At 30.9% G+C, this 10,932-nt stretch overlaps 1 protein-coding gene across 8 annotated transcripts in view; it reads left to right on the plus strand.

Annotated features, from left to right (window-relative positions):
* dac (dachshund) overlaps positions 1-10,932 on the plus strand; it is a 334,381-nt gene that overhangs the window by 226,661 nt on the left and 96,788 nt on the right. The window lies entirely within an intron of this gene.

Consider the following 10,932-nt stretch of genomic DNA (forward strand, 5'->3'; position numbering starts at 1 on the left):
TATTGAAAATGTTTATTTTCTATTTCGTATATAAAATCGGTAAAACGTATAAAATTTTCAGCTATGTTATGGAGCTGGTTCTTTTAATACCCAGCTTCTCCAAAAAAATTCAAGTAAGCAAGGAATGCATTGCTTATAAATATGTTTCTTTTTCCACTTATAACTTGAACTCGTGATCCTGATCATTCGTTTCAAGTACGTTCTTAAGAGGATGTACAAAACTTGTTAAGCTCTCTAGAAAATATTTAAAATATTGCTTTTCCAGTTGTTTGGCTATTTTATTTTTTATATTATTATGCCGGCATATTTTGGTAACATTAGCCTATGAGGTTTCTGAGTCTCAGCCACATTTACGGTAAAGCGGTCCAATATCTTCGTTCGTCTGGCCTCCAGTTCCTGGAACTCCACGGAGAAGAGAATAACGATCTAATGACTCACATACGCCAAGAGTATTGGTTCTAAAATCAACCGCCGGCGTTGCTGAAATTAATCTCCAGCTATTATAGATCCGTGCCGATGAGAATTACGGCGTTGTAAACTGTCTAGGAAGATTACTATGGCACTGAGAGGAGAGAGAGCACTGAATTAAAAAACGACAAAAAATTAATGCTCACACAGCAACGATGATCGCTGTAAGATCGTGAAGTGAATGCTCCCACTAATAACCACTAAATGCAGCCGGTGCACCACAAATCCCATCAATTACCCACCACTGGCCCAATCTAATGCCACCATTAGTGAAAGATCACTCTAATAGTACTTCACAAATACCTACGTCGGGATTCCCCTTGAGGCTGTTTGCTAAACCTCTTCAGCTTGTACTGGATCATTTGAGGATTGCAACTTGGTGCGGGTTGGAATTTACAAGTTACCGAAGGTTACTTAGTTTGAGACCTTTCCACCTATCCATCCATTTTATCTCTGGAGGATTATTGAATGGAATAAGAGGTTCTAATCTAATTAGATTCAATTTTAATAAAGTATGAAGAGGTTTTAAGGTTTTTCATGAGCGAATGCATCTAGTGATAGTTGTGACAAGGGCAAAGAGTAGTTGGATGGGTAAGATCGTTCTGAAGAAAAAAAACATCAAAATATCCCCATTTAGCTGCTTGCAGTGTTTTTTATTGCTTTGGAATATCATTTTGAACTTTAGTACAATATCTAATACTCTTTATTTGGGCTGAGCTATTATGAAATCAGTTTTTAAATTGCTTCCTATAATAAATCTACAGTTACGCAAAAATCGTAATATTGATACGTTAACGCTGAAAATGGCCTTTATCTGACATTTATATAACACGCTCTATACAATTTTGACTTATACTACTTGTACCGATTTCTTTAGATAGATCCTTTAATTAGGTGGAGTTTATTAATAATAAGTTTATCGCGCATGCATAGATCGAGAAAATCTTGATAGTGCAACAGCAAATGTTACATTGAACATAGTGGTATATAATAACCTCGTACAGTCACTGTTACTGTCACCGTGGAACCATCACTTTATACGAAAAACCAATATTCTTCTAAATATTCCACCCTCCCTTGGAATGTCACACATAAAATAAGCATGTTTCATAGAGATGTTTGAAAAACATTTTATCCATTTAACTCGGATTGTTATAAATATTTTTAGAAAATTAGTATCTATAACTATTTTAATCTTTTAGCTTTATACGCGTTCCTGAAATGAAAATGCATTTTATAAAGTACATTCATTTTTCAGATTAAGGCTTATATTATTATTGCTATAATTTATAATTTTTTTTATTTTTCAATGATTAAAAACTATTCTAATTGCTTATATTGCGTATTTATAATCGGATAATTAATCATTTATCATTTTTATCCAAATTTTATATTAGGAAAATTATTTCATTTTTATTTTACTAGGTATTTTTATGAATTTATTTACATGTTTTAATCAACGTTATGAGGTTCTTCTCCCATCTCCATGATCATAAATCTAGAATAATTTTACCATCTTATAAAATAAACATCTTTTTTTAAGAGTGAATACAGTTACATTGTCATTTTGATATATATCGATAGTTCTGAATTTAAGTTTCACTATCTCACTGAACTTAATTTTTTTTATTATTATTTTTCGCTTTTATAAATTTAGATTTAGCTTAAGAGGCTCTTATATTACTAATTGTTATCCTTATGGTGCATTATATCTGGAATAATTAATTTATTATTCAAAATAGAGGCTTATACTCGATAAACAGCAAAGCACTAGGGAAAATATTATTAAAATTTAAGGAACATTTTTTTTTAATCTAAATTTTGTTTATTTAGTATTGTTTGCGTGCTGCTTACAGCTATCGTAAATCATTTCCAACTCTCAGCAGTAATAAAACAAAGAAAAACAGGATTATCACTTAAATACGGAATACACTAGTTTAATTTATGAAATCATAACTGAATTTATTTATTTTTCGGAGTGATTTATAAAAAGAAAACAACAAATAAAAACAGATTAAGAATAAGAAGAAGGATCTCGCCTATTATCAGGATAAACATTACATTGTCTTAGTGCGAGCTTTATGGTGTGTAATGTTTTTTAATCAGTTTTATCTGGGTTTCCACATGTATCATAAACCATTCCTAAACGCTATTCAGACGTTTGTAGTACGAGGTTTTCCTTTAAAGGAGTAATTGTTTTAAAATTGTGGTATTTAAATATTTTGAAATTAAAAAAACAATAGTACATATTATTTACAATTGTCTTCCTAAATTGACTCTAGTAATCATGCGTTTTAATATGTAGTTTTCATTCAATTTATTATAACAAATATATTCGTCAAATTTTTCATGCTAATGATGAATATAATTTATTTCCAAATTTTTAATAATCTTTTGCCATTTTTTATCAAGTATCAATTTCCCAACAAATATTTGCCCTTATATACAATTAGAAACCAACGCAATATTTTTGTAAAATTTAAGAGCTTTTGAGATTAAAAAATTGCTTTAACTTTTGACCAAATTAACATGTTTTTAATTTTGAAGCATAAAATCCTTCAATAAGGATATAGGACATTTTCATTGTTGGCCAGTCGGATTAGTTCAGAAAAAAATTTTTGATGTTGAAAATCATGTTAAATTTTGAAGTCATAACCTCTTTAGAGGTAGCTCTTCAATTCTCTTGGAATAAAATCATTGGTCATCAACGTCATTCATGAAACACGAAAGAACAGACGAATTAACTGGGCATGGTTATCATTGTTAAATGTAATTTGTTTCTTTGGTTTTCGTGGTGAAATTGCGAAAACAAAAAAAATGTATGGAGCTCATAAACAGATTCTTGGTTGATTTCTAATTGGATACCTGGATTTATTTATGATTTAATATTATTGTTAAGGTATAAATAATTCCATAAATTATTATTTGATTATTCCACATACTAGAGATTGACATAAAATTATAAAAAACCTATGTTATTAGTCGATTTTATCTATAAGCTAGTAAGAAAGAAAAATTAAATAAGTTTTCCGATACTTAAAAGAAAATTTTCATGTTAATCATCTAAATATATAATTGTACTATTTTTATAATGATATTTAGGTTTTATTTGAATCTAATTGTTTCTTATAAATGCTTGAAATCCGTTATCAACCATGAGTACTTTTTATAATTGACGAGTGTTTGTTGCTATTTCTGCCTGAATACTTCTAAAAATACTCAAAAGATACACTAAGTACTGAAAATGGTCAATGAAAAGCTATAGAACACTGCCAATCTCTAAATAAGAATATTTATTAAAATATCTTGGGGTAAGCATCTGGTACTAGCACAGTTTCTTCAAGTGGTTCCCTTCCTGAAACCAAGGTGTTCCATCTTGTTCCGAATCCTATAGCTTCAGGCTCCTGGAAGTTTCTCTAGAAGGGAGAAGGGACCAGAGCCCCGGTCGAACACGAGGAAGGGTAAATTGTGGATCGTGAGGACAGGTCGCGACCCGAGTGGTAATTAAGCCATGGTTGCGACCGTGTAACGTCTCAATTACGACGAGATCTGTATCTCCTCCAGGGGTTGGCTACATTCTCCAGGGACAATGTCTTTACTCCTCCAGCCATATCCATAAACAGTGAGGCTATATACACTCCTAGTATAGGCTTGTTACCTTCGTATTCTAACAGCTAGGGGCGGTTTTGTACGCAGCCGGAGAATGTTACATGCATAACCTTCATTAATTACAAACACTTTTTAACGTTAGATATAACTGCATACATTGTACTCAAATTATTACTCATAATCCAATAGCACTATTAATATTATTAATAAATATAACTAATATAATTTATTAATTTAACTATTTATGGAACTGGGTAGCGCATGGAGAAGGCAATGAACTACTTCAAAGCCTCTGGTTCGACTCCAGCTATGGCAAATAATTATTATCCGTTTTCTGTTGCCGTGGAGTCTGCCCTGTGGTTTCAGGAACCCTCCAGGGTCAACCCAACCTCATAAAGTGGGTACCCTTAATCGAGTAAAAATCTGGCGGTAGAGCGTGATTTTGACCAAATCACCTCCCATCTAGTAACAGTACTTCCTCACAAAATAATGCACCCTCAGCCTTCATGAGTTGTAGCAGTATTGATTTAATTTAATTTTAATTATTCATATAAAACTAGAAATAGGCAACCGTGAGGTAAATCAGAACCGCTTTCCGTATCCCCTATATCATATAGATTCCTATCATAGTTATTTAGAATTATATCAATTAATTAAAATTAAATTAATGTCCAAAATCGATAAATCGAAGTTAAAGGAAACTCAACTTGACTTCAAACTATCGAATTGTTGCGAAATTAATTTTTTGTGATTATTGAATTCAGTGAAAATCGTTTTCGAGTTTTCTATGTGGTATTTATAAAGAATCAAAATCGTAAATAGATTTTTTTGTTTTACTGACGTAGTTCAAATGTGGATAAAACTCACTAATTCGCTATGACGGTCTGACTTTGTATTGTTAAAATAAGGGATATGTGTACTGATATGTCAATATAAAATGACGTTCAATTATATCTATAACTACATAGGAGAACTTAACTTTGAAATATCATTCTGAAGTCAAGACTAATATTATGTAAAATGAACTAATGAATTATCCCAAATGAAATTATAACTAACTAATATTATATAATATTATGTATATACGTTTTTATAGGTGTAGGTGCTTCCTATATGGAGGCAAGGCGAATTCCACGATGAACTCAGCAAAGCAATGTCTATATAACTAAAAATAAATTTATTGCCACAGCCGAGTTAAAATCCGGGAACTAAAGATTCGAAATAATTCATTTGCCTCACTTAATTTGTTAATAACAGCAATATGCCAAAAATAATTAAATTTACTGTGTGACCGTTTACTGTCTCCATAAGTAATCCCATTGGACAAAGATGCAATAGCTCGTACAAGAATATAGAGCCCAGTGTTGTTCAGAACAACCACGCCACTCCATCATTCCAGGTTCTAAAATAACAGGAACGGAAAAGGACATTAGTGAAAATTATTATGTTTGGACTGGAGGGGAATCATTTCTTCACAAAACGTGATCAATCGCATCTGAAACCATTTTACGATTACAACTCTTTCGGTATCGAAAAGTGTACAGTGTAAATTTGGCATGAATACTTCAATTACATAAGTATAGAGTGGAATGAAATAGTGTAGCATTAGGGACTAAATGAATAGGTCCCGATGTGTAAGACATGATTCCTAATGGATCACGTTAGTGGGAGAGTATAGGCCTCGTCTCTGGGACCGGCTGTACCTTACCGAAACTACGGCAACGGTTGATGTTGATGCCTTTGAACCGTTGATTGCCGGTTGTTGCAGCACAACAAAAACTAATCCCTTGAATATTCAGGTCCTTGAGTAGACTAAATACAGACCCCTCGTGCCTTAGGCCCCAGTCCCTTCCGTTAAAGAACAAATTACAGAGTTGGACTCGTTCGGACACCGACCATCTCGAATCCAGCTGGAGGCTCATCTCTCCTTCCTTAATTATAATATGCTCCAATTAAAATGTTAAACGTCACCGGTTTGAAGAGCGATTTGGGTAAAATAAACAAAAAAATCGATAGCGTTACTAATTATTAAATTGGATTCTCGTAATTAAAGACTGTTGTTGAATAATTGGATTATCTCAATACAATTTTTTCACGTTAAAGATCCTGTAATGATGCTTCATTGTTTGCCTCTTATGAATTCCTTTATAACTTATTAAATTTTTACGCGTTGTCTGCCACGATTGTTAGTTGCTTATTACTACTTCATCCTGGTTGTACAATTATAAAAAGTAAACAGACAATGAGATAAATCGTTGGCCTGAAATAACCCAAGCTACGAGATAAACCGGCGTGCGTTATAGAGCAATAAAAACTTAAATAGAAGGTAATAAAACGCATTACTCGGTATCTATTAAAATATAAAAACACAAACCATAGCGATTGCTTAAACAAACAGGTTTTATTGCGTTCAGACTTAAAATGATAAAACTATTTAAATAAATAATTTATTTTTTAAAAATATATAAAACCAGTGCCGAAAGTGAATTTTTAAAATTTCTTACGATATGTATACTTCTTTCTCTTTAGCATTGTATGCCTTAGCAAGATGAGTTTATTGAGAAATTGAAATGGAGTATGTACTCCAGGCGAAAAGGCATAATATATGTATGTACAGTGGAATTAAGATTGCAACATGTTATTACTATTGTATTAAGGATATTAAAAAAAGATAAAAGAACAAAAATACCAATAAAAAATCAAATTTTCTTACAACAAGATAAACTAACTATTTGTAAAATATAAAGAAATAATTCTAAACTATACACTAAGAAAAAATTAAATAAATAAACATATAATAAAGTATGTGTACATAACTAAAAAAAGTTAACGTAGAAAAAGAAACTGGTTGAATGCATTTAAACAATCAGCTCCCATATACATAAATATGTTTGTGTAATAATTAAAGAAAAAAATTAGAGAATCAAGTTTAAGTAAAACAAACATATATGTACAGTAAATAAAGTGATGCAATTAAGCATTAAACCAAATATAATACGTTTATGTATTATCACATATAATGTATAAATGCGAAAATTTTGTTATCCTGTTATAATAGGATAGAATGACTACACGAAGATACGACTTAGCATAGCTCATAGAAGCATACTATTAAAAGAGATGAAATTCCGGAGGAAGGGCGTATCATTGCGAGAAGGAAGGCTTGATTAAACGTAGTCACGTTCCGGGCTCGCTTCTCTTGATTAGAGGCTCTTTGTACCTCTTCAGTTCTAGTTAGAACAGATTTCAGGGCGTTCTTCAGGGTCTCTGTATAAGTCCTATTTCTTATATAATTTTTTTTTTTATTTTATGATTTACATTCGGTACATTATTGAAATTGAAATTTGATATGAAAATGTAATTAAAAATCGATAATAAGAATATCTAATCACTTGGGTAAAGAAAAGAATTTGAATCCTTTCACTTTGTCTTTGATTTATATTTTTAATTTTAGTTTATTTGAACTATATATTGTTTTTATGAGTCTGCACACACAGTATAATGGCATTGAGGTTTTACTTATGTACAGAATAAGACAAATAAACAAATAGCAAAAAGATAGAGCCTAAATCCTTCAATTTTTTCTTAAAATACAACTATAAAGAAGAATTACAGCTTTAAACAACCAAAATTGGTTATTTTTTTTATTTTTAGTATTAAATTAACACCCTCACATTACTTAAATTGTCATACGCAGGGAAAATTTATCATTTGAGTATTTAAAAAAAAAATATAATATAATCATAATCAAGCAATCCATAAATTCTTTTATGAATGATTTAATAAATATAATGAACATTAATTTTACAACCAATGATGTGTCTTATTTAATATGTGGAGTATAGAATTCAATGATTAAATTTAAGAACAAGAATACACAAATATTAAAATGGGATTGTGGAACAACTATTTTAATAAACAACAAAATCGTTTTATATATACTTTTGGTATTTTTTATAGTAACACTAGTGACTTTTAATTCCTACTATAAAATGAGTAAATAGCTTCTCAGAATCCTGTTTGAAATTAAACCAATCTCCGGCTTGCAGCTTCATTAATGTAAGAGAGAGCCGAACAAAGTTGGCCATACAAGGATAGCAATTTGAGGGAAACAATAAGAGATAAGATGTTTTATGTGACATCTTGTTACCTCCAGGTCATTAAATGGAGCTGCAAAAGGAAGAAGAAAATTAATTACCCCCGTGCAGTATATTACCTGCCAGTTGGTGGGAGGACCCAATTTTATTATTGACCCAAACGGACAATGTTGTTAAGAACTATAGCCTGGAGCCGCAACTTATTATTTACAACAGCGGAGATCTGTCTGAAATGAAGAGCCTCCAATGCATACAGTCTCCACTTTACGACTCGGCTAGCTGGGTGAAGGGTGTACGAACAGAACAGCCAATTCGTCCTAACTGTATAATTACCAGCTTCCTTCAGATGTAAGCTCACATTGATTCTACGATTTTTGTTTCGGTCTTATTTTCATAAGGTAATTTTGTTGGAACTCCTTGAAAGGGGACCAAAAAATAACGACATCATAAAATAAAATTATAGAATATAGTATTATCTGTTTTTTGTGTTGGATCTACACGTTTGCCACAGTCCCAAGACAAATGCTTGGTAAACAACTGAAGCAACAAACGTCGCCTTCCGCACATATGTTTTATCCTTTTGACGGCTTTTAAATTCGATATACTCTACTTTCATTTCAAAAAGGAACGAAATAAAGATAGGAGAATGAAGAAACGTAATTATCATCAAATTAGAGGGTGGATAATAAAAACTAAAATAAATTGTACTACTCATTAACTCAACTAATATTAATTCAACTTTCGTTCATTACGTTTAATAAAATATTTGTTATTTTCGTTACCCAAACATATAATGTCTTTATAAACTCATAATTGTGCTGTATTAACTAAAACACAAAGCGAATGGATAGAATTTTAAAATATCCAATCTTAAACTAGAGTTAATTATTGGATCCGAAGGTTGGGTAAACTCTTTAATTAATCTTTTTAATTTTTGAGGGGGAAAAAACTTCCAAATTTTACTTGTAAAAAAATACAATAATTTAGCTATAAAATAATTTTAAACTATAAGTGTATAGATGACATGATTTCAAAATAGAAATTTAAAAAATGACAAATACATAGGTGCAATTGTGCATGAGTATAGAATAATTGTCCCGAAACGTTCTACAAGCAAAATATAGAATAGTTTGTATTCTAATTGGAAGTTTTTCACCTTAACAATTTAAAATAATTAATATAGTCAAGTTCCTAAAAATAAAATCTTTTATTAATTAAAACGCGAAAAGCATACATATTTATGTGTTGGTAACACAAACTTCTGGATCACTTTGTTAAAAATATCTGTTAAAAAAACCACACTTAACGAATTAGCCACAAATTCAAGCCGACTTATACCAGCCAGTCTAAATAACCAAATATTTATTCTTTTAAAATATATAATATATAATTTTAAAAATCATTTTACATAAACCCTATAATAAATACTGAAATTCTACTGAAGTCAAAATGCATTTTACATCACACCTCATTTTACATCAGAACATTGTTATGACGTAACGCTTTGCCATATCATCAATCTGATAATATCTTGATAGATTTTGATTTTTAATAACTGCCCTTGACAATTTTAACGTGAGATTAATCGGTGTGGGTTTATCTGCCCCATGTCAGTTGGCAATATAGTGTGGGCACCTGAGGGATAAAATTCTCAAACTGAAATCCTTTGTTATTTTAACGGATGACAACCATTCATCATATTTACGTAATTATTTCGACAATCGCTGAAGGCTCAATCGTTATATCATCTAGCATTTAAATAAAATAATTAAACCCTCTTGGGGAATTTAAATATATTATTTGTTTGGAGAAAGTACCTGCGCCACCATTGCAGGAATATTTTTATAATAAAATAAAACCAACTAATTATTTTCAAGATTTATCTTCAAAATTATATTATAAATATTTTAAGAAAGTCTGAATAAAATTTTTTTATGCACTTCCCACGACTTGAATTAGTCTAGAATAAAAAGTAATATGATCTTGAAATGTAAATATCTGTTACCGTTGTAAATTATTATTATTATTATTATTTTTACATTAGTTATAAAAAAAAGTGGGAAAAATTTATATATAAATAAAGCTGTATATTTATACCTCGTAAATGATAAATCATTTCCTTAACCTGCCTCTCTGAATCTTCATTACTGCTATCCCTTATGCAGATCTCTCTCCGGAACATTTACTATATTAATATGAATCGCAGAAACGGAGATGGGAAGATATGATGAAAAAAAAAAAGAGGAACAAATTGTTACTGAAAGACAAGTCTGATTCGAGTGGTGTATTAAGCTCCCACTAAGAGACATTATGTTAATGCTGAAGACTCAGGCACTACTAATCCTCGACGACACTATCTCGGCTAAGAATCGACCGTATATATTAATATTTATTATTTTCTTAGACCAGCTCAACCTACTTAAGTATGTTTTAAATGTTTCTATACGGACCTTCCTCATGTCAGCCAGCTTTGGTACATGCTCTGATAAAAGAGATGCATCTAGTCTTTATAAGCCTAACCATGTTCTGAAGTGGAAGGAATATCTTCGAATCACGGATGATGATACAGGAATGATCCAAGAAGAACTTAATCTCACTTATAAGTCGATTTTATTCTGAGGCGCATTGTCGTACGATATATAAGTATATATGTGACAAATACTTGGTTGTTGTTGATTGTTGCTTATTGTTGTAAAACCCTCTGGTCATCAACGCCTATGGCATGATAAAAGTAAAAAAATAAAATAAAATAAATAAG

This window comes from Halyomorpha halys, unplaced genomic scaffold (genome assembly GCF_000696795.3).
Source record: "Halyomorpha halys isolate HHAL.00 unplaced genomic scaffold, Hhal_1.1 Scaffold257.1, whole genome shotgun sequence".
Taxonomy (NCBI): Eukaryota; Metazoa; Arthropoda; class Insecta; order Hemiptera; family Pentatomidae; genus Halyomorpha; species Halyomorpha halys.